Source organism: Staurois parvus, unplaced genomic scaffold (genome assembly GCF_062004578.1).
Source record: "Staurois parvus isolate SC_StPar_1 unplaced genomic scaffold, SC_StPar_1.0 ptg000827l, whole genome shotgun sequence".
Lineage (NCBI taxonomy): Eukaryota > Metazoa > Chordata > Amphibia > Anura > Ranidae > Staurois > Staurois parvus.
In genome coordinates, this window is record NW_028318623.1 from 809800 (window position 1) to 835990 (window position 26191).

At 44.7% G+C, this 26191-nt stretch overlaps 1 protein-coding gene across 1 annotated transcript in view; it reads left to right on the forward strand.

Moving 5' to 3' along the window:
- Positions 1–23806, forward strand: part of LOC149443839 (uncharacterized) — a 43807-nt gene extending 20001 nt beyond the window's left edge. Inside the window, exon 2 of the mRNA XM_089655161.1 lies at positions 17411–23806. The gene's annotated coding sequence lies outside the window, so the exon portion shown is untranslated. The remainder of the gene's footprint in view (positions 1–17410) is intronic.
- Positions 23807–26191: the final 2385 nt, after the last annotated feature.

Sequence of the window (26191 nt, forward strand, 5' to 3'; positions counted from 1 at the left end):
AAATTCTGCGTGAAACCCATACACCCAAGTTTTGTGACTGGTAATGATCCTCGAAATGAAGGAAGGGTCATCCACGGCACGCTGACGGAGTTCTTTTCAGACTTCAATGCGGTTTTCCTTCTGCTCCTGGGTCAGCAGCCTGGAGATGAACTTGGCAGCAACACAGCGCATGCTCAAGCCACACGTGAGGACTGCCTGGACTGTTCCGTATGACATACTGACAATGGTAACAATGTTGTGGATTGTTCTGATGATCATCATACACAAGTTGCCAAATGGTTTTGACATTTTCAGGAGTTGAACTCGTTGAAGGTCTTCCTAATCTTTTGTCATCTTCCACTCTTAAAGCGCACATGCCACTCAAAACACCTTGAACAACTCATTGCAGCAGCTACGAAAACTTGCCAAATCATGTCAAACATATCTGTGGCAGATTTCCCCAGTTTCACGTAGAACGTTGTTCTAACTTGCTGTCCTTGATGTAATAGACGTGGTATCGCACGTGGTCAGAATAGTACCAGCTGCACAGCTCCCGATGTACACAGGATGATGTCTTTTGGCACACTGACTCATGAAGATCGATGCTCCCCGTGACTGTGCGTGCAGCCTTGTGCTGCCATCTGTTAGCATGTTACAAAACTAGTCTGGAAACTTTTTGATACCACCTCGTATACACTGTCACTGTACTAACGACACTGGCTGGGAAGGGGTTAACATCTAGGGGTAATCAAGGGGTTAAGTGTGTGTGCCTAACAATGCGTTTTTGGTGTAATGTGTGCTGCTTTTTACTGCAAAATCTCTGCTGTGCAAGAAGAAGAAACAGATATATTTCTCTCTGTACCAGGGGCGGACTGACCATATGGAAGCTTGGGCACTGCCCGAGGACCCGGGGTCAGTAGGGGGCCCCATGAGATGCCCCTGGTACCTTTTTCATAGGCTTTTTTGAGTTTGGGCAAAGACACAGGGGCCCCATGATCCCCTATTGCCCGGGGGGGCCCCATGATCCCCTATTGCCCGGGGGCCCCATGAGTTGTCAGTCCGCCCCTGCTCTGTACAGAGCCCTGTTTTAATTTTCAACACAAAATTCTGGGCTGTGATTAGACACAGCCGATTAGCAGGTCCGGGACATGAATCACTGGGCAGGGCTTGCTGATAATTTCCGGTTGTGTACAACCACCTGGAAGAGGCCAGTGATGTACCTTCAAGGACCACCCATCCACAGTACATTGCAGGCGGGCAGTCTGCAAGTGGATAAAAGTGATAACACACAGCACATCTAGTATTATCTAATCATTGCCCACATTGTGAGACCTCAACTTCAGTTCCAGTCCCAGAGCCCAATGAGGTTGCCATTTTTGGCCACTGAAGAGTTCCTCTAAAACTAAGGTTCTCCAAGTTGTAAAAATCTGGATAGCAATGATATAACACACACGGCACATTAGTACTATCTAATCATTGCCCACATTTTGAGACCTCAACTTCAGATCCAGTCCCAGAGCCCAATGAGGTTGCCATTTTTGGCCACTGAAGAGTTCCTCTAAAACTAAGGTTCTCCAAGTTGTAAAAATCTGGATAACAATGATAAAACACACACGGCACATCTAGTATTATCTAATCATTGCCCACATTGTGAGACCTCAACTTCAGTTGCAGTCCCAGAGCCCAATGAGGTTGCCATTTTTGGCTACTGAAGAGTTCCTCTAAAACTAAGGTTCTCCAAGTTGTAAAAATCTGGATAGCAATGATATAACACACACGGCACATCTAGTATTTTCTAATTATTGTCCAAATTTTGGAACCTCAACATCAGCTCAGGTCCCAGAGCCCAATGAGGTCACCTCTCTTGGCCACTGAAAAAATGGCTATCAATGTGCTGTTGTTAGTTTGGTGGATGGAGAAGTCCATGCTATGGTTGGTCAAAGCTAACTGGAGAGTGTACCTGACTCAGAAGGCCTCATGGACTTCAAGATAAGAACTTGAGCCCATAAGCTGTACCAGAAAAAGCACCTTTTCACACCTGCTCTTCAGCCGTATTGTTCATTTGGGGAAGTGGATTAAACTGGATTGCATAATGTATTATTCATTGAACATACACCAGCCAGTTAGAGTCAATGAACAACTGAACTTTCAGTATAAATCTGCTCATTCAAGGGGCATCAAAACAAAAGATGTGCAACAGGGACCATTATAGTTCTTTTCTTTAGAAAGCATCCACACCCTGAGTATAAAAGATTATTTTCTGCTAGCATGCCACCAAGAAGGACCCTTACTTTGTGTGTGGAAGCAGTGGTCTCTCTGCTGAGGTTCTGCCACGGTATCACACGCCTCCTGCTGAGTCAGACCTTGAGCTCTCTAATCAGCAAAGCTTAAGCTCCTTGCTGACTGGAGAGCAATGTAAAACCTCTGCAGACAGACCATGGCTTCTACACACATACCAAGGATCTTTCTCCACCAACGCTGGCAGGAGACAGGCTTCTCTACTCAGGATGTGGCTACACAAAAGTATTCGCACACCTCTTGTTTTGTTGCACCTGGAATCAAAGTGGTTGTAAACCCTTACAAATATCCAGTGAGGTGACTGGCCTTGTGTGAGATGAAACAAATCTTTCTACACAAGTTGTACCTGTTTACAGTGCCTTGAAAAAAGTATTCATACCCCTTGAAATTTTCCACATTTTGTCATGTTACAACCAAAAACGTCAAAGTATTTTATTGGGATTTTATGTGCTAGACCAACACAAAGTGGCACATAATTGTGAAGTGGGAGGAAAATGATAATTGGTTTTAAATTTTTTTTACAAATAAATATCTGAAAAATGTGGTGTGAATTTGTATTCAGCCCCCTTTACTCTGATACCCCTAACTAAAATCTAGTGGGACCAATTGCCTTCAGAAGTCACCTAATTAGTAAATAGAGTCCCCCTGTGTGTGATTTAATCTCGGTATAAATACAGCTGTTCTGTGAAGCTCTCAGAGGTTTGTTAGAGAACATTAATGAACAAACAGCATCATGAAGGCCAAGGAACACACCAGACAGGTCAGGGATAAAGTTGTGGATACGTTTAAAGCAGGGTTAGGTTATAAAAAAATATCACAAGCTTTGAACATCTCACGGAGCACTGTACAATCCATCATCAAAAATGGAAAGAGTACGGCACAACTGCAAACCTACCAAGACATGACCGTCCACCTAAACTGACAGGCCAGGCAAGGAGAGCATTAATCAGAGAAGCAGCCAAGAGGCCCATGGTAACTCTGGAGGAGCTGCAGAGATCCACAACTCAGGGGGGAGAATCTGTCCAGAGGACAACTATTAGTTGTGCACTCCACAAACCCCACCATGTGGGGGACACATCAAACGTGGAAGAAGGTGCTCTGGTCAGATGAGACCAAAATTTAACTTTTTAATGTAAAAAAAAAAAAACCCGCTATGTGTGGCAAAAAAAACTAACACTGCACATCACCCTGAGCATACCACCCCCACCATGAAACATGGTGGTGGCAGCATCATGTTGTGGGGATGCTTTTCTTCAGCAGGGACAGGGAAGCGGGTCAGGGTTGATGGGAAGATGGATGGAGCCAAATACAGGGCAATCTTAGAAGAAAACCTGTTAGAGTCTGTAAAAGACTTGAGACCGGGACAGAGGTTCACCTTCCAGCAGGACAACGACCCGAAACATCCAGCCAGAGCTACAATAGAATGGTTTAGATCAAAGCATTTTCATGTGTTAGAATGGCCCAGTCACAGTCCAGACCTAAATCCAATGGAGAATCTGTGGCAAGACTTGAAAATTGCTGTTCACAGACGCTCTCCATCCAATCTGACAGAGCTTGAGATATTCTGCAAAGAAGAATGGGCAGAAATGTCCCTCTCTAGATGTGCAAAGCTGGGAGAGACATCCCCAAAAAGACTTGCAGCTGGAATTGCAGAGAAAGGGGGTCCTACAAAGTATTAACTCCGGGAGGTTGAATACAAATGCCGCCACACTTTTCAGAAATTTATTTGTAAACAATGTTGAAAACCATTTATCATTTTCCTTCAATCTTCACAATTATGTGCCACTTTGCTTTGGTCTATCACAACAAATCCCAATAGAATACATTGATGTTTTTGGTTGTAACATGACAACTTGTGGAAAATATTAAGGGGTATGAATACTTTTTCAAGACACTATCTGCAGTTTTCTCTTTTCTAGATCAGTTCAAAGTCAAGTATTTATAAAGCTTGTCTGAGAGTTCAGAAAAAAAAGGTAGCAGGGAGCTGATATTAAAGTAAAGGCAATTTTTTTTTTTTGTTTTGATTATAGTGCAGAGGGATTAGAATGCTTGTCCATTTTTATTGCTGTTTGTGCCCCCATTAAGGAGATTCACCCCTCTCTATTTCTCCTGATTACCATTATCAATGAAAGTGAAAGAAAATACCAAATTTTGGGTTGTCCCTGGAAAAATAATAGAGGGGAAATCTTCCAATGGGGACACTAGTTCTGGTGACCTGGGGGGGTCTCCAAGGTATTCCCTTAATTTGCAGGGATTTCCTCTCACTTCCTGTTTGGCTATGGGACAGGAAGTGAAGGGAAATTGCCGCAATCAGACACAGATGGTAAAAAAAAATCTCACAGGGGTTGTAACCCTCCCTTGCTATATCCAAAACTATATAAAAAAAAAAGTTTTGCCTATAGTTCTACTTTAACAGCCCAGAGAGGAGAGTTCTGATTGGAAGGAAGAGAGACACCCACCTCCACACAGCTCACAGGAACAGAGCTCAGGCTGGCAATCACAGGCCGTGTGCGGAAGGTCCCTCCCCTGTCACCATTGTTCTCTTGGTGTCAAGAATACTCATTAGAAGTGATTCAAGCTGATAGCAGAGGAACTAAGCAACAGACAGAAATGACACTTAGTGCTCTCGACTGAGATAAGTACACACTATAAAGGGATATGCTTTGTTCCTATTTCATGTCTGAGGTTTACAGCCATTTTATCCTCTTGCCAACCGCAGATAGCCGAATGACAGTTCTGGGTGGACATCATATGAAAAAAAAAAACCTATAATAATATATACACTATATTGCCAGAGATTGCCCAAATAATTGGGTCGCCTGCCTTTCCACGCACATGACCTTTAATGACATCCCAGTCTTAGTCCGTAGGGTTCAATATTGAGTTGGCTCCGCCCTTTGCAGCTATAACAGCTTCAACTCTTCTGGGAAGGCCGTCCACAAGGTTTAGGAGGGTGTCTATGGGAAGGTTGGACCATTCTTCCAGAAGAGCATTTGTGAGGTCAGGCACTGATGTCGGGGGAGGAGGCCTGGCTTGCAGTCTCCGCTCTAATTCATCCTAAAAGTGTTCTATGGGGTTGAGGTCAGGACTCTGTGCAGGACAGTCAAGTTCCTCCACCCCAAACTGGCTCCTCCATGTCTTTATGGAACTTGCTTTGTGCACTGGTGTGCAGTCATGTTGGAACAGGAAGGGGCCATCCCTAAACTCTTCCCAAAAAGTTGGGGACATGAAATTGTCCAAAATGTCTTGGTATGCTGACGCCTTAAGGGTTCCCTTCACTGGAACTAAGGGGGCCAAGCCCAACCCCTGAAAAATAACCCCACACCATAATCCCCACTCCACCAAACTTTACACTTGGCACAATGCAGTCAGGCAAGTACCGTTCTCCTGGCAATCACCAAACCCAGACACGCCCATCAGATTGCCAGACAGAGAAGCGTGATTGGTCACTCCAGAGAACACATCTCCACTGCTCTAGAGTCCAGTGGTGGCATGCTTTACACCACTGCATCCGACACTTTGCATTGCACTTGGCGATGTAAGGCTTGGATGCAGCTGCTCGGCCATGGAAACCCATTCCATGAAGCTCTCTACACACTGTTGTTGGGCTCATCTGAAGGCCACACCAAGTTTGGAGGTCTTTAGCTATTGACTCTGCAGACAGTTGGTGACTTCTGCGCACTGTGCGCTTCAGCATGCGCTGGCCCCACTCTGTCATGTGACGTGGCCTACCACTTGGTGGCTGAGTTGCTGTTCCCAGTTGCTTCCACTTTGTTATAATACCACTAAGGCCCCTTTCACACGAGCATTCTGGGGGGGGGTTTTCCCTTCAGTTCAGTCACCTTTTTTCAAAGAAAAAAAACGGATGAGTTTACATAAATTTTTCGTCCGTTCCATTTTTTTGAGGAAGAAAAATAGGGTTTTCTTCCGTTAAAAAAAAACGGATGTTAACGGATGCGGACATTAACAGATGTAAAAAGATGTTCATCCATTTACATCCGCAAGTCCATAGAAATACATGGGGGTTGGTTTTTCTTCCGTAAACGGACATGAAAACGGACATACGTAACGCCCGGGTAAAAGAGGCCTAAGGCTACTTTCACATTGAGGAATTTTTTTATCAAAAAAAAAAAAAAAGTGCCTGAAAAGCTCAAGAAAAATGCTTCCCTATATATGTGAATGTATATCTATGTATGTTTTCACACTGAGGCGTTATGCTTGTGGTGCGGTCCTGCTTGCAGCATCTTTGGGGTATGTTTGGGGAGTTAAAAGAAAACACCCCAAAAACGCCTCTTCCCACTTAGATCGATGGAAAACACCTGAAAAATGCTTCAAAAACACCTCTAAGCAGCATTTCTGGTGCAGTTTTTTAGTCACGTGTCCTTTAACCACTTGCTGTCCGCCCTATAGCAGAGATAATGCTACAGGGCAGCACGGGTGTGCATAATCACGTATATATACACACACACGATTTTGCATTACCAGGTAGGGGGCATGCACGAACCCTACCCGCGCCACCTTACACGGCCACAGCTGTCATTCATTGGGCCCCGACCGGTAATTACTCGCCGGCGCCTGGTGATTTCCGAGGATCTCTGACGGGGAGGACGACTGTTTTGTTTATTAACAGTTCTCCTCCCTGTCAGATTGGGTACACTGCTCCGGATGGCTGTGCAGAGTACAGCCTTCCACAACAGAGTGATTACAGTGAAGCACACACATCCCCACCCCCCTAGTAAAACACTCCGGGCACACAGTTAACCCTTTGATGGCCCCTCATGTTAACCCCTTCCTGCCCAGTGCCATTAGTACAGTGATCAGTGCTTTTTTTTTTATGCACTGATCACTGTATTGGTGTCACTGGGGATGTTAGTGACACCAAGTCAGTTCCCCCCCCAGTGTCAGAATGTCCGCCGCTAATCGCTGCCATTACTAGTAAAAATGAAAGGAAAAAAAAAAAATATCCCAGTATATATACCGTCATTTGTAGACACTATAACTTTCACGTAAACCAATTAATTTACATATATTGGAATTTTTTTTGCAAAGACACGGAGCAGAATACTTTTGGCTTAAATTTTGGACGAAATTTAAAACTTTTTTTTTACAGGACATGTTTAATAGCCAAAAGTCTTTTTTTTTTTTTTATAGCACAAAAAAAAAACAAAACAAAGCAAAACAAAACAAAAAAAAAACGCACAGGTGATCAAATACCACCAAAAAAATAAATAAATAAAAAAAAGTTCAAGTCGTGGAGAAAAAAAAAAAAAGACAAATTTAATTTGGGTGCAGTGTTGCATGACCGCGCATTTGCCAGTTATATTTATGCAGCACCGTAACGCAAAAATATTGCCTGGTCAGGAAGGGGGGGGGGGGCAAATGGTTTAAAAAGGACAGAAAGCGCAGTAGAAACACCTATGCGTTTTTGCGGCAGGTCAGTCTGAAAGTAGCCTAACTTGTTGACCGAGGAATATTAACTCCACGGTCACATCAAGCCCATATGACCGCTGAAATTGCGGGCAATAGGGCGCGACTTGGCATGCAAATCGCATGCCAAATCGCACTTGATGTGACCGGGGTGTTAGTAGCCAGGAAATGTCATGGATGGACTTATTACAAAGGTGGCAACCTATCACGGGACCACGCTTGGAGTCACTGAGCAATAATAAACAAACAGGAGGCGCAATGGCCTAGTGCATTATCCTTTAAAAATTAAATTCACTGTATAAAATGGTAAGTATTATACTCACAAGTGGATAAAAGTACATGTTCATCTCATGAAAGCAGCACAAAGCAATCCGGAAAACATCGCGATGGAACAGGCTGACGCGTTTCGAAGACTTATCCTCTTCCTCAGAGCCCAGCAGTGAATTCACTGATCTCCTGAGAGCGACCCATTCTTTCACAAATGTTTGTAGAAGCAGTCTGCATGCCTAGGGGCTTGATTGTATACACCTGTGGCCATGGAGGTGGTTGGAACACCTGAACCCAGTGATTTGGAGGGCTGGCCCAATACTTTTGGCAATATACTGTATATATTGTGAGGGATTAGCCCAGTAGCGGGTTGTGCTTGACCCCCTGGATGAGTCAGAGCACGGTGAAAGAGGCTCAGCATGACAGCATGATCTTGGTGAAGAAAGTTGTGCTTTATTTACAAGGCTGGTGACCACAAGGCGCATATATCCAAAAATAACATATAAAAAACACAAACAGAAAATAAAGCCTTGCCACGTTGGGCATCTACAGGTTCCTATCGACTTGTCTGGGTGCAGCCTACTGCTGCTCAGACACATGGCGTTCATACAGAGCATCTCCAAGTCCACAGTCACATAGACACTCTCAACGCAGTATTGTTTGGCTGCTCCCCAGTCTGTCCTGCACTGCAAACTGGTTCCAGGTTGGAGCATTCCCCCTAAGCAGCCTGGGAGTTTTATAGAGCCCAGGGCCCTTAACCTGCTACAGCTGAGCTCATTAACCCATCAGTGAGCAAAACAGGCTGACTACACAGCACAAAAGGAGGAACAGTCGGTGTAGAGCATGAATCTGGGACAAATATACCTCCCATCCTGGACACATCCCTTAGTTCTTCCTGGCTTCCTGCCACAATATATATATATATATACACATATACACACATACATGCATACACACACTCTTTAACCGCTTGCCGACCGCAGATAGCCGAATGACGGCTTCACTGCAGCCGGCCAGTTCTGGGAGGGCGTCATATGACATCCTCCCAGAAAGCGCTGTCCTGCGCGCCCCCCCTACAGACACAGCAGATCAGAGCTGTGGTAAAAGGCACAGTGATCAGCCGGGAAATGCAATTGCTGATTATCGTCTGCACTTTCCTCACGCTGTGACAGTGTGAGGAAAGTACTGCCAAGGACTGGCAGTTGTCAGAGGGGGGGATTGGCACCGATCATCAGTGCCCTGATGATTGGTGCCAAGCAGTGCCACCCATCTGTGCCCACCAGTGCCACCCACCAGTGCCCATCAGTGCAACCCAGCAGTGCCACCTAGCAGTGCCACCCATCAATGCTGTTTTTCTTGATCACCCATCAATGCTGCCAGTCATTGCCCGTCAATGCCATCAGTCAGTGCCCATCAGTGCCAGCTCATCAGTGCCAGCTCATCAGTGCTGCCTATCAGTGCTGCCTATCCATGCCACCTCATCAGTGCTCATCAGTGCAGTCTTATCAGTGCCCATCAGTGCTGCCTATCCATGCCACCTCATCAGTGCCCATCAGTGCTGCTTATCAGTGCCACCTATCAGTGCTGCCCAGGTGTGGACTGACAACTCCTGGGGCCCCCGGGCAGTAAGGGATCATGGGGCCCTGTGTCCTCGCCCACACTCAAACCACACCCAAAAAAGCCTATGAAAGGTACCAGGGGCATCTCATGGAGCCCCCTACTGACCCTGGGCCCTCGGGCAGTGCCTGAGTTTCCAAATGGTCAGCCCGCCCCTGGTGCTGCCTATCAGTGCCCATCAGTGCTGCCAATCAGTGCAACCTCATCACACACCAGTGAAGGAGAAAAATTACCTGTCTGCAAAGTTTTATAATAGAAACAAAGAAAAACATTTTTTTTTGCTCTTTTTTTGTTTATAGCGCATAAAATAAAACACCCAGTGGCAAGTAAATACCACCAAAAGAAAGCTCCATATGTGTGAAAAAAATGATAAAAATTTCATATGGGTACAGTGTTGCATGACCGCGCAATTGTCATTCAAAGTGCAACAGCGCTGAAAGCTGAAAATTGGCCTGGGCAGGGAGAGGGTATAAATGCCAGGTAGGCAAGGGGTTAAATAGAAAATGTGCTGCTCCTAGGGGCATCTGGCTTTTTGTTTCTGCCTCTAAATGCCCCTGCATGTTAGCCTATGCATCCATGCACACATAGGCATTAAAGCGGTAGTAAACAAAAAAGAAAAAAAAGAAAAGATTTTCCCCTGCCAGTTAATGTCATAATGTGCTAGTATGAATACTAGCACATTATGAAAGACTTATCAGAGAGGGAAGCCCTCCAGCGGCATGCTGTCACCAATACAGAAGCTTCCATCTTTACCCAGTCTTCTTTCCGGGTTCCTGGGCTGCGTCCACTCGAATGGCCGAAACCGCGATGACGTCACTTCTGCACATGCGCACAAGAGCTACGGCCTCGGCACAGAACTCTGAAGGAATGGCCCGAGTCTGCCGTTCCTTCAGAGCACATGCACTGGTGGTGTCACTGGCTGCCGCTCAGTAGAATATCTGCTAAACGGTGCACTTTTAAGATATATTCATTTTACCTAAAGGTAAGCTTTATTATAAGCACACCCAGGGGCGGACTGACCATTTGGAAACTTGGGCACTGCCCGAGGGCCCGGGGTCAGTAGGGGGCCCCATGAGATGCCCCTGGTACCTTTTTCATAGGCTTTTTTGACTTTGGGCAAGGACACAGGGGCCCCATGATCCCCTATTGCCCAGGGGCCCCATGATCCCCTATTTCCCAGGGGCCCCATGAGTTGTCAGTTCGCCCCTGAGCACACCTGTAAGTAAAATGATAAAAAATGAGTTTACTGCCACTTTAAGAGGAATCTAGAGGAAGGGGCATTTAGAGGCAGAAAAATAACCCACTACCATCCATACGTATGCCAAGAACTGGCACATCAGTCACTCGATCGTCCATCCCTTTAAGAAATAACAAGAGGTTGGCCAAAAACTTCCCAGGCATGCCCTATCCATTGTTCCAACTGTCTCTACTACAGAACAATGGTCATCAAATCACCATGGCTACCATTAAGCAACTTGTTCTTGATGCAGGTCTACAAAAAACTCTGCTACTACTTGGAAAGTTTATGGCGAGCAAAGGGGTTGCCCAGGGCTTGTGTAGGCAGTTGAGTCATGACTCAAATCTTTACCACCTAATAGCCATCTTTTATACTTTCAGCAAGACATTTTGCTCAGTTATCTTTGTAAGACTTCTAAAAACACTGGGGGCAAGACGATGTTATCCCCATAAGGCCACAGCAATGTTCACCCCCATGTCAGCTTCCATCCATTTCAAGGTATGCACCTCTACTCTTTAGTATACAGCATATTATCCATACGTATGCCAAGAACTAACACATCAGTCACTCGATCATCTATCCCTTTAAGAAATAACAAGAGGTTGGCCAAAAACTTCCAAGGCAAGCCCTATCCATTGTTTCAACTGTCTCTACTACAGAACAATGGTCATCAGCTTACCATGACTACCATTAAGCAACTTGTTCATGATGCAGGTCTACAAAAAACTCTGCATTCTCAAGACCACTTGGAAGGTTTATGGCCAGCAAAGGGGTTGCCCAGAGCTTGTGTAGGCAGTTGAGTCATGGCTCAAATCTTTACCACCTAATAGCCATCTTTTATACTTTCAGCAAGACATTTTGCTCAGTTATCTTTGTAAGACTTCTAAATACACCACTGTGCTGGGGGCAAGACGATGTTATCCCCATATGGCCACCGCAATGTTCACCACCATGTCAGCTTCCATCCATTTTAAGGTATGCACCTCTACTCTTTAGTATATAGCATATTATCCATACGTATGCCAAGAACTAACACATCAGTCACTCGATCATCTATCCCTTTAAGAAATAACAAGAGGTTGGCCAAAAACTTCCAAGGCATGCCCTATCCATTGTTTCAACTGTCTCTACTACAGAACAATGGTCATCAGCTTACCATGGCTACCATTAAGCAACTTGTTCATGATGCAGGTCTACAAAAAACTCTGCATTCTCAAGACTACTTGGAAAGTTTATGGCCAGCAAAGGGGTTGTCCAGAGCTTGTGTAGGCAGTTGAGTCATGGCTCAAATCTTTACCACCTAATAGCCATCTTTTATACTTTCAGCAAGACATTTTGCTCAGTTATCTTTGTAAGACTTCTAAATACACCACTGTGCTGGGGGCAAGAAGATGTTATCCCCATAAGGCCAACGCAATGTTCACCACCATGTCAGCTTCCATCCATTTTAAGGTATGCACCTCTACTCTTTAGTATATAGCATATTATCCATACGTATGCCAAGAACTAACACATCAGTCACTCGATCGTCTATCCCTTTAAGAAATAACAAGAGGTTGGCCAAAAACTTCCAAGGCAAGTCCTATCCATTGTTTCAACTGTCTCTACTACAGAACAATGGTCATCAGCTTACCATGGCTACCATTAAGCAACTTGTTCTTGATGCAGGTCTACAGAAAACTCTGCATTCTCAAGACTACTTGGAAGGTTTATGGCCAGCAAAGGGGTTGTCAAGGGGTTGTCCAGAGCTTGTGTAGGCAGTTGAGTCATGGCTCAAATCTTTACCACCTAATAGCCATCTTTTATACTTTCAGCAAGACATTTTGCTCAGTTATCTTTGTAAGACTTCTAAATACACCACTGTGCTGGGGGCAAGACGATGTTATCCCCATAAGGCCAACGCAATGTTCACCACCATGTCAGCTTCCATCCATTTTAAGGTATGCACCTCTACTCTTTAGTATATAGCATATTATCCATACGTATGCCAAGAACTAACACATCAGTCACTCGATCGTCTATCCCTTTAAGAAATAACAAGAGGTTGGCCAAAAACTTCCAAGGCATGCCCTATCCAATGTTCCAACTGTCTCTATTACAGAACAATGGTCATCAACTTACCATGGCTACCATTAAGCAACTTGTTCTTGATGCAGGTCTACAGAAAACTCTGCATTCTCAAGACTACTTGGAACGTTTATGGCCAGCAAAGGGGTTGCCCAGGGCTTGTGTAGGCAGTTGAGTCATGGCTCAAATCTTTACCACCTAACAGCCATCTTTTATACTTTCAGCAAGACATTTTGCTCAGTTATCCTTGTAAGACTCCATTCACATTTGTGCGACTTGTCATGTGACTTTCATGTCCGTGTAATACTCCATGTTTTCCAGTGATAACCATTTATATATGTGCAACTTAAAGTTACTACTTTGGTTTGACTTTCATGCAACTTGAGGGCCACAGACTTCAATGTTAACCCTCAAAACTTGCATGAAAGTCGTACCTGACTGTTCTATTTTCAACAGTGGTGCAACAGTGGGGTCCGACTTTGCAGAGGGACAAGTCACATCCATACAACGTTGCATTAAATTTGCACTCCAAAGTCATGCATCTTTGGAGCCATACAAGTGTGAATGGAGCCTAGATGAAATTATTTATTTATTTCAGGTGCTTATATAGCGCCGTCAATTTACACAGCGCTTTAAATATATATTGTACATTCACATCAGTCCCTAACCCTCAAGGGGTGTACAATCTAAGGTCCCTAACTCACATTCATACATACACATACTAGGGACAATTTAGACAGGAGCCAATTCACCTACCTGCATGTCTTTGGAGTGTGGGAGGAAACCGGAGTACCCGGAGCAGGGGCGGACTGACCATTTGGAAACTCAGGCACTGCCCGAGGGCCTGGGGTCAGTAGGGGGCCCCATGAGATGCCCCCGGTACCTTTTTCATAGGCTTTTTTGAGTTTGGGCAAGGACACAGGGGCCCCATGATCCCCTATTGCCCGAGGGGGCCCCATGAGTTGTCAGTCTGCCCTGACCTGGAGTAAACCCACGCAGACACAGGGAGAACATGCAAACTCCAGGCAGGTGGTGCCGTGGTTGGGATTCGAACCAACAACCCTAGTACTAACCATTTAGCCACTGTGCTGCCCATATCAACACAATATACAAATACATAATTGGTTCCATCCAGCAGGCTTTTGACGTTTTTCAGAAAATATGTTAAGCATCAATGTTACCCAAAACTGATATTTCCGTTTTAAATAGGCGGTTTACCATTCATACATGTGAAATGTAAAGTTACTACTTTGGTCTGACTTTCATGCAACTTGAGGGCCACAGACCTCAATGCAGGGGCGGACTGACCATTTGGAAACTCGGCACTGCCCGAGGGCCCGGGGTCAGTAGGGGGCCCCATGAGATGCCCCTGGTACCTTTTTCATAGGCTTTTTTGACTTTGGGCAAGGACACAGGGGCCCCATGATCCCTTATTGCCCGGGGGCCCCATGAGTTGTCAGTCTGCCCCTGCTTCAATGTTAACCCTCTAAACTTGCATGAAAGTCCTACCTGAATGTTGTACATTCAACGTTTTCTGCGCGCACAGGAGCAGAAAACGCGCTTGACGCTTGTAAACACGGCTAAATGTGCGTTAATGCTAGATGCATTTAGCGCTTGAACATTAATTAATTTCTATGGCCAGAAAATATAATATTCTGGCCAATGAAATAAATTAATGTCCAAGCGCTTGGTGCGCCGAAACGTTCTTTCAAGCATCAAGCATTTTTTGTGCCAAAACACCGCTGCCGGGAGGAAAGGCATCTAGGAGAGATGGCAAAACGTTCAATGTGCATGAGGCCTAAGAGTGTTCTTAACTACCTCCCATCCAGCCGTTGTATATAAACGGCCGGACGGTGGCAGTGCAGGGGCGGGTGGCCATTTATAAACGTCCTCCCCGCACCCTGGGAGCGCGCAGCACCGCGTTCCGGTGCCCGCTGTGTCCTCCGGACACAGTGGCATACCGATCGTCAGACGGGACCTCTGTGTGAGGTCCCAATCATGTGATCACTGATTGGCCAATCAGTGATCACATGCAGAGTAGTAAGCAATGATGTCACTTCTGACATCATTGCTTACTACGTGTGAAATCTGTGAATGATCACAGAGGTCACATGGTACAGGGCTATTCACAACAGCCTTGTACCATGTGACAAGCTGTGACCAATCACAGCTCACTCAGTAGTTCTCAATGGCCGCAAGAATGCAGCCAGAGAGAAGGAGAAATGATTGCTTTTACATCCTTTATGGGTGTAAAAGCAATCAGCGTAAAAAAAAAAAATCTTCATCACCCCCCACAAGTAGTACAGTGTCACCATGGTGACTGTACTGCTAGGGTGACAGTATGTAAAAAAATAAATAAATAAAAAATATAAAAAAAATAAAAAAAAAGTAAAAGAAAATGTTGAAAAATTATAATTTTTGGTTATAAACTAATTTGGGTTATTTTCTTTTACTAAAAATAAAAACGGAATACATTTAGGACAAGATTTATGATGAAATACTATTTATTTGCAAAATTTTAGAAGAAAACACTTTTTTTCAAAATTTTTGGACTTTTTAATTCACATAGCAAAAAAAAATAAAAATCCCAGCGGTGAATAAATACCACCAAAATAAAGTTTTATCTGTCTCAAAAAAATGCAAAAAAATTCATATGGGTACAGTGTTGCATGACTGCGCAATTGTCATTCAAAGTGTGATAGCACTGAAAGCTGAAAATTGGCCTGGACAGGAAGGGGGTAAAAGTGTCCGGACTGGAAGTGGTTAATACAGGCGTACCTCGGTTTACGAACGCTTGGGTAAAAATAATTTTCGGTTTACGAATGAAAATCCATTGAAAATAATGCCTCAGTTTATGTATTTTTTTTGCAATACGAAGCAAGTTTCCCCAGGATGCATTGCGCCTGGGAGGTTTATAGCGCCGGCCCCGCGCCTTTAAAGTGCACTTAATAAAGAGTTTTGTACAGATAAGACTTTTTTTTTTACTTTTTTCTGACCTCCGGCATGGATTTATTGGTTTTCAATGCATTTACGATTTTTTTTTCGCAATACGAAGCGATGAATTGCGCCTGGGAGGTTTATAGCACCGGCCCCGTGCATGCTGGAGTCTGTGGGTAGCATGTGGCATCGAGTGTGGAGGTGTTGGAGTAGTTTTTGCATTGAGTTTTGAAGGCATTCTGGAAATTTTTAATCATGTCCCTGTACAGTATTTATGCCTTTAAAGTGCACTTTATAAAGAGTTTTGAACAGATAAGACTTTTTTTTTTTTACTTTTTTCTGACCTCCGGCATAAATTAATTGGTTTTCAATGCATGCACGAATTTATTTCGCACTACAAAGCGAGTTTCCCCAGGATGAATTGCGCCTGGGAGGTTTAAAGCACCGGCCCCGTGCATGCTTGGAGTCTGTAGGTAGCACGTGGCGTCGAGTGTGGAGGTGTTGGAGTGGATTTGCATGGAGTTTTGAAGGCATTCTGGAAATTTTTTTAATCATGTCCCTGTACAGTATTTATGCCTTTAAAGTGCACTTTATAAAGAGTTTTGAACAGATAAAGACTTTTTTTTTACATTTTTCTGACCTCCGGATTTATTGCTTTTCAATGCATTTACGGGGTTTTTTTCGCAATACGAAGTGATGAATTGCGCCTGGGAGGTTTATAGCACCGGCCCCGTGCATGCTGGAGTCTGTGGGTAGCATCGAGTGTGGAGGTGTTGGAGTAGTTTTTGCATGGAGTTTTGAAGGCATTCTGGAAATTTTTAATCATGTCCCTGTACAGTATTTATGCCTTTAAAGTGCACTTTATAAAGAGTTTTGAATAGATAAGACTTTTTTTTTTACTTTTTTCTAACCTCCAGAACAAATTAATTGGTTTTCAATGCATGTACGAATTTATTTTGCACTACAAAGCGAGTTTCCCCAGAATTAATTGCGCCTGGGAGGTTTATAGCACCGGCCTCGTGCATGCTGGGAGTCTGTGGGTAGCACGTGGCGTCGAGATTGGAGGTGTTGGAGTGCTTTTTGCTTGGAGTTTTGAAGGCATTCTGGAAAATTTTTTAATCATGTCCCTGTACAGTATTTATGCCTTTAAAGTGCACTTTATAAAGAGTTTTGAACAGATAAGACTTTTTTTTTTACTTTTTTCTGACCTCCGGAACAAGTTAAGTCTGTGGGTAGCACGTGGCATCGAGTGTGGAGGTGTTGGAGTGGATTTGCATGGAGTTTTGAAGGCATTCTGGACATTTTTAATCATGTCCCTGTACTGTATTTTTACTTTTAAAGTGCATTTTATAAGGAGATTTGAGCAGATAAAAGACTTTTTTTTAAACTTTTTTCTGACCTCTGAAACAGATTAATTGATTTTCAATGCATTCCTATGGGAAACCGCGTTTCGATTTACGAATTTTTCGCAATACGAAACGTCCCGGAAAACGCATTAAATTCGTAAACCAAGGTACGCTTGTATATTGTTTTTAGCAGTTTGACTTTCTAGTAATATTCTGTTTCTTCTTCTTTCTGCAGGACCTGAATGGTTATGGCTGAACCCGACTCACAAGAATCCACTTGCAGCTTGGATGTGCCTGTCCATAAGGATTCACTGCCTAGGGAACAATGGACAGCTAATATAGAGAGAGACAATTATTTATATGTGAAGTTGTACATACGTTCTGGCCATTTTGTATTTAACAATGCCGTAGGAGGGTAATATATTTGGTACAATCAGTATTTTATGTATTTTGAGTGATGTGCTCTGTCCTGGGTTTTGTATTGACTATGCTGAAGAAAAAAAAAAAAAAAAGAAAACCTCTTTGATATTACTTTTCAGAAAACTCGGGAGGCGGGGGGGTTAGGGTGACAATTGGAGAAGGGCTTTTAAGTGAAAGCCATTGTGCGCCCAAATCCCCTTTTTTTTGTTGGGATCTGAAAGGCCACTGTTTGCAGAGAGCTTTGGCTTGCTCCAGGATATACAAAGGCCTCAATGGCAAAGCCACATTCACTCTACTAATGGATCTGAGAGCAAACAGAGCCAGCTCTAAAAAGTCAGACAGGATGGAGGACAAAAAAGAAAAAAAAACAGCATAATATATACATCAAAAAGTCTTTTTTTTTTTTGGCGTAGTACCTCGATGACAGAGATGTGTATTATTCTGGCTGTCAGAGTACAGTCTACAGCACCATTCATATGCCCTGTGTGACCTCTTAAAGGACGACTCCTCCAAAACTGATGCTTCGGTTTTTTTTCATGGTCGCTGGCAAATTAATTCTCATGCTGGTTTCTTAATTATCATGGGAACACAAGTGGTGAGAAAATCCCTACCAAATGTCAAGCACCACTTATGATGGTGTCATGCCCCACCCTTCCTAGTAAATTATTTCTTTTATGAAATAAACAAATAACTGGGAAGTCTAGCTGCAAGATTGACACCTTTGTTTAGTCTTGTATGCGCCGTATTGTACCATCTTTACATTTCGGAGACATAAGATGACAGGACAGTCAACTGCCTATTTAAAACGGAAATATCAGTTTTGGGTAATATTGATGCTTAACATTTTTTCTGTAAAATGTCAATAGCCTGCTGGATGGAACCAATTGTGTATTTGTATATTGTGTTGATTTCATCTAGGCTCCATTCACACTTGTATGACTCCAAAGATGCATGATTTTGGAGTTGAACTTTGACGCAACTTTGTATGGGTGTGACTTGGATGTGACTTGTCCCTCTGCAAAGTCAGACCCAATGTTGCACCACTGTTGAATGTAGAACATTCAGGTACGACTTTCATGCAAGTTTTGAGGGTTAACATTGAAGTCTATGGCCCTCAAGTTGCATGAAAGACAGACCAAAGTAGTAACTTTAAGTTGCATATACAGCGTCTCCCAGAAGTGAGTCCACCCCTCACATTTTTGTAAATATTTGATTCTCTCTTTTTTTGTGACAACACTGAAGAAATTACACTTTGCTACAATGTGACGTAGTCAGTGTACAGTTTGTATAACATGTAAATTTGCTGTCCCCTCAAAATAACTCAACATACCACCATGTCTGGCAACAAAAGTGAGTCCACCCCTAAGTGAAAATGTCCACATTGGGCCCAATTAGCCATTTTCCCTCCCTGGTGTCATGTGACTCAGTGTTCAAGGTCTCAGGTATGAATGGGAACAGGTGTGTTAAATTTGGTGTCATCGCTCTCACTCTCTCATACTGGTCACTGGAAGTTCAACATGGCACCTCATGGCAAAGAACTCTCTGAGGATCTGAAAAAAAGAATTGTTGTTCTACATCAGGGGTGGGCAACTGTGGCCCTCCAGCTGTTGTAGTACTACAAGTCCCATGAGGCATTGCAAAACTAACAGTTACAAGCATGACTCCCAAAGGCAGAGGCATGATGGGACTTGTAGTTCACCAACAGCTGAAGGGCCACAGTTGCCCACCCCTGCTCTACATAAAGATGGCCTAGGCTATAAGTAGATTGCCAAGTCCCTGAAACTGAGTTGCAGTATGGTGGCCAAGACCATACAGTGGTTTAACAGGACAGGTTCCACTCAGAACGAAAATGCGAGGGGTGTACTCACTTCTGGGAGATACTGTATATGAATGATTATCACTGGAAAACATGGAGTATTACACGGACATCATATGACAAGTCGCATATGTGTGAATGGAGTCATACAAGGATAACTGAGCAAAATGTTTTACTGACAGTATAAAAGAAGGCTATTAGGTGGTAACAATTTGAGTCACGACCAGGGGCGTTGGTCAGGGACACCAGGGGCAGACTGACCATTTGGAAAATCGGGCACTGCCCGAGGGCCACGGGGTCAGTAGGGGACCCCATGAGATGCCCCTGGTACCTTTTTCATAGGCTTTTTTGAGCTTGGGCAAGGACACAGGGGCCCCATGGTCCCTTATTGCCCGGGGGCCCCATGAGTTGTCAGTCCGCCCCTGGCCACGACTCAACTGCCTACACAAGCCCTGGTCAACCTTTTTCTGCTGGCCATAAACTTTCTACGTAGTAGCAGAGTTTTTTGTAGACCTGCATCATGAACAAGTTGCTTAATGGTAGCCATGGTAAGTTGATGACCATTGTTCTGTAATGGAGACAGTTGGAACAATGGATAGGGCATGCCTCAAACGTTTTTGGGCAACCTCTTGTTATTTCTTTAAGGGATAGATGATAGTGTGACCGATGTATTAGTTCTTGGCATACGTATAATATGCTATATACTAAAGAGTAGAGGAGCATACCTTGAAATGGATGGAAGCTGACATCATGGTGAACATTGTGGTGGCCATATGGGGAGAACATTGTCATGCCCCCAGCATAATGCACTGGCAACCTCTTATTTTGAAGTTCATATGAGTCCTTTGCATGCACAGAAATACTGCACAGAGACTTCCTAAACAGTACTGGGGATGGCAGTTTTAACTCAAGTGCAGTATCAGGGTCCCTGGTCAGGTCTCCTAAGACCCCACTCCAGGTTATTTCCTTAACAAAGGCTATATTATGACTATAGCTGCCTTAAAGCTGAATTCTAGGCAAACAGCTAAATACATGGTAGACAAATACAGTGTATTCATAAAGCATTCAGACCCCCTTCACTTTTTTCAGTTTAGTTATGTTGCAGCCAGGGGCGGACTGACCATTTGGAAACTCGGGCACTGCCCGAGGGCCCGGGGTCAGTAGGGGGCACCATGAGATGCCCCTGGTACCGTTTTCATAGGCTTTTTTGAGCTTGGGCAAGGACACAGGGGCCCCATGATCCCCTATTGAGGGCCTGGGGTCAGTAGGGGGCTCCATGAGATGCCCCTGGTACCTTTTTCATAGGCTTTTTTGAGTTTGGGCAAGGACACAGGGGCCCCATGATCCCCTATTGCCCAGGGGCCATATGAGTTGTCAGTCCGCCCCTAGTTGCAGCCTGATAATACAGTGCAAAACACATGAAAGCCCACTGAGAGTCCTTCAGGTGCTTTAATGCAAACTCCAAGCGGGCTTTCATGTGTTTTGCACTGAGGAGAGGCTTCTGTCTATCCATTCTGCCATAAAGCCCAGATCGGTGGAGGGCTGCAGTGATGGTTGTCCTTCTGGAAATTTGTCCCATCTCCACACAGGATCTCTGGAGCTTAGTCAGAGTGACCATCGGGTTCTTGACCACCTCTCTTACTAAGGCCCTTCTCTCCTGATTGCTCAGTTTGGCTGGGTGACCAGCTCTTGGAAGAGTCCTGGTTGTGCAAAACTTCTTCCATTTGAGAATTATGGAGGCCACTGTGCTCTTGGAAACCTTCAGAGCAGCAGAAATGTTTTGTAGACCTGTGCCTTGCAATAATCCTGTTTCTGAGCTCTGCAGGCAGTTCCTTTGACCCCATGACTTTTGCTCTGATACAGTATGCATTGTCAGCTGTGAGGCCTTTTATAGAGAAGTGTGTGCCTTTCCATATCATGTCCAATCAATTGAATTTACCACAGATGGGTTCCAGTCAAAGTTTAGAAACATCTCAGCAATGATCAAGAGAAATGGGGGGCACCTGAGCTAAATTTTAAGTGTTGCTGCAATGGGTCTGAATACTTACTGTATGCCAATGTGATATTTCAGTTTTTCCTTTTTCAAAAATTTGAAAACATTTCTAAAATTCTTCTTTCACTTTGTCACTATGGGGTACTAAGTGTAGATTAATAAGAAAAAAAATAACTGTATCATCAGTCTGCAGCATGACAAAATTGAAAAAAGTGAAGGGGGTCTGAATACTTTATGAATGCACTGTATGCATTCACTCTATTCCACCTGCCAATGGTTTTTGTACTTCTGTTCAGCCAGTCTTGTGTTTCAAGCAGGGGCGGACTGACCATTTGGAAACTCGGGCACTGCCCGAGGGCCCGGGGTCAGTAGGGGACCCCATGAGATGCCCCTGGCACCTTTTTCATAGGCTTTTTGAGTTTGGGCAAGGACACAGGGGTCCCATGATCCCTTTCCTGCTCGGGGGCCCCATGAGTTGTCAGTCCGCCCCTGGTTTCAAGCACCCTTGCGAGAATGTATAGACATGTCCCTGATATCCCTGCAGAATACACTGCAGTTAAGAAAAGAAAGACTGGTCAAAGACTCTGTGCTGACCTTTCCTCCCCTAGTCTGCATGCTACTGTGGAAGAGATAACAGGTTGACATCAAGAAAGATTTAGCTACATATGCTAGGACTATGTACACATAATAGGAATAAATGGTTCTTTTTACATATCTGCTTGGAATTCAGCTTTCATAGTTCAAGTGTTACTAAACCCAGGACCCTGCATTCACTATATCTGCTCTCCCCGGTCCCTGCATTCACTATATCCGGTCTCCCCGGACCCTGCATTCACTATACCCGGTCTCCCCGGACCCTGCATTCACTATATCCGGTCTCCCAGGACCCTGCATTCAGTATATCTGCTCTCCCCGGTCCCTGCATTCACTATATCCGGTCTCCCCGGACCCTGCATTCACTATATCCGGTCTCCCCGGACCGGATATAGACCAGATATCGTGAATGCAGGGTCCGGGGAGACCAGATATAGTGAATGCAGGGTCCGGGGAGACCGGATAGAGTGAATGTAGGGTGCGGGGAGACCGGATAGAGTGAATGCAGGGTTCGGGGAGACCTGATATAGTGAATGCAGGGTCCGGGGAGACCAGATAGAGTGAATGCAGGGTCCGGGGAGACCAGATAGAGTGAATGCAGGGTCCGGGGAGACCAGATAGAGTGAATGCAGGGTCCGGGGAGACCAGATAGAGTGAATGCAGCGTCCTGGGAGACCGGATAGAGTGAATGCAGGGTCCGGGGAGACCGGATAGAGTGAATGCAGGGTCCAGGGAGACCGGATAGAGTGAATGCAGGGTCCGGGGAGACCGGATAGAGTGAATGCAGGGTCCGGGGAGACCGGATAGAGTGAATGCAGGGTCCAGGGAGATCGGATAGAGTGAATGCAGGGTCCGGGGAGACCGGATAGAGTGAATGCAGGGTCCAGGGAGACCGGATAGAGTGAATGCAGGGTCCTCGGTTTAGTAACACTTTAAGCTTTAACAAAAAAGAAAAAAAACTGGAAGCTGATTGGCTTCTACGAAGAGCTGCACCAGATTTTGCCCTCCCCGGCTTTAGTAAATCCCCCCCTCCCCATTGTAGTCTGTATTCCCATCACATTCTGCTCCAATGAGGACACAGAATTCAGCACAGACCTAACAAGGCTTCTTTACCTTCCCCACTCTGTCTAAAGAAAAACATTTTGTCTGCAGTAAAAATTTTAAAAAAGTAAGTTTTGGGTGGACTGACTCTCCCTGTGGCCAATGTATTTTACACTGTTCTGCAATATGTACATATATCTACCTCCTGCTACTGACTGTAGTACTTTTTTTGATGGATTAGCACTGGGAATCTGTGTAATTACTTAGACAAAGCACTATTACTTGTGATTGCTTATGATGTGTTCATGTTGAAACCTACATCTTCTGGCTGAGCGATCTGCCTGGAGGCAGCAAAAAAAAAAAATGCAGATCTGCGAAATACCACAAAACCATTTTTCACGGCGTATGGATAAAACAATGGAGTGCGGCTTCAGACCACAGCTGAAGGTGATCAACAAAAGGAGCTCGGCTTATATAAACAGTCCCGGCCTCTTCTCGTCTATGGACTTGTGCCTTACGCCACTCGGATAATGGCGGATCAGATGTCAGCACCCGTACAAAGCATGATGGGAGTTCGTTCCGAAATGCAGACAACGCCAGAGCGGGCGTACTGACTGATACACATGATTTACCCATTCATACTCGCTGAATCCAGAACGGTTATTTATTTGTATATAAACTCTTTCTACTTACAGATTTTCTAACCCGAATGTTAAGCTATTTTTCTAATTAAAACCAGAAAATGTTCTTTTTTTATGCTCTTACAAGCTATGGTCTCCTTTCTATTACTTATTCAACCCCTTCCCAGGGATGGGAGAGACTTCCCGATCACGCGATTACTGCGATTGGCTCCAGTAGACTTCAACAAAATGTTGGCTGCCTGCACAGAGATACCGGCCCCCTGTTGTGTAAATGTAATGAGATGGGTAAAAAAATGGCTTCAGCTATTGTTTTCCACCTGTAGAGAACGCCTCAAACGCGTTTCGTCCTTTTTAGGGCTTAATTGTATGGCCTCTATAATTAAAGTCTACTGGAGCGATTGGCTCCAGTAGACTTCAACAAAATGTTGGCCGCCTGCGCAGAGACACCGGCTCCCTGTTGTGTAAATGTAATGAGATAGGTAAAAAAATGGTTTCAGCTATTGTTTTCCACCTGTAGAGAACGCCTCAAACGCGTTTCGTCCTTTTTGGGGCTTAATTGTATGGCCTCTATAATTAAGGCCAAAAAAGAGGCGAAGCGCATCTGAGTTCTCTACAGATTGAGAACAGGAACTGAAGCCATCTTTTACCCATCTCATTACATTTATGCAACAAGGAGTTGGTGTCTACTGGAGCCTGACAAGCCGATTCTGTCTGTCTTGCACCAATCTTTCACATGCTGATCCGACTGATACACGTTTGGAGGGGCATTTGAGTGGTACTAGTTTTGTTGTTTTAGGCTACACTGTGATTGGCTGTTACAATGGTCACATGATTTGTAGCCTGTCCTGCCACCTCCTGATCATGGAAGCTGTCTAGGACAGCTCGGTCACTGTGCTTGGACCATGTTCTAAGCAAAAAACCCTCAGCCACCATGGATGCATGTGAGTGTTAAGGCCCACCCTCCTTGGCAATACACAAATGAATTGCGTGATCAGCAACAGGTTAAAGTGTATGTTTAGGCTAGTGGTCTCCAAACTGCGGCCCTAGGGCCAGGATGAGGCCCTTTGCTTGCGGTTATCCTGCCCTTGAGGCATAATTCCTGCCACTGACACAAACAATAGAACATAATTCCTGCTACTGACACCAACAATGGGACATAATTCCTGCCACTGACACTGAGGATGGGGCATAATTCCTGCCACTGACACCAACGATGGGGCATAATTCCTGCCACTGACACCAACAATGGGGCATAATTCCTACCACTGACACAAACAATAGAACACAATTCCTGCAAATGACACCAAGAATGGGGCATAATTCCTGCCACTGACACCAACAATGGGGCATAATTCCTGCCACTGACACCAACAATGGAGCATAATTCCTGCCACTGACACCAACAATGGGGCATAATTCCTGCCACTGACACCAACAGTGGGGCATAATTCCTGCCACTGACACAAACAATAGAACACAATTCCTACAAATGACACCAAGAATGGGGCATAATTCCTGCCACTGACACCAACGATGGGGCATAATTCCTGCCACTGACACCAACAATGGGACATAATTCCTACCACTGACACAAACAATAGAACACAATTCCTGCAAATGACACCAAGAATGGGGCATAATTCCTGCCACTGACACCAACAATGGGGCATAATTCCTGCCACTGACACCAACAATGGAGCATAATTCCTGCCACTGACACCAACAATGGGGCATAATTCCTGCCACTGACACCAACAGTGGGGCATAATTCCTGCCACTGACACCAACAATGGGGCATAATTCCTGCCACTGACACCAACAGTGGGGCATAATTCCTGCCACTGACACAAACAATAGAACACAATTCCTACAAATGACACAAAGAATGGGGCATAATTCCTGCCACTGACACCAACGATGGGGCATAATTCCTGCCACTGACACCAACGATGGGACATAATACCTGCCACTGACACCAACGATGGGGCACAATTCCTGCCACTGACACAAACAATGGGGCATAATTCCTGCCACTGACACCAACGATGGGACATAATACCTGCCACTGACACCAACGATGGGGCATAATTCCTGCAAATGACACCAACAATGGGGAATAATTGCTGCCACTGACACAAACAATAGAACACAATTCCTACAAATGACACCAAGAATGGGGCATAATTCCTGCCACTGACACCAACAATGGGGCATAATTCCTGCCACTGACACCAACAAAGGGACATAATTCCTGCCACTAACACTGAGGATGGGGCATAATTCCTTCCACTGACACCAACAATGGAGCATAATTCCTGCCACTGACACCAACAATGGGGCATAATTCCTGCCACTGACACCAACGATGGGGCATAATTCCTGCCACTGACACCAATGATGGGGCATAATTCCTGCCACTGACACCAACGATGGGGCATAATTCCTGCCACTGACACCAACGATGGGGCATAATTCCTGCCACTGACACCAACGATGGGGCATAATTCTTCC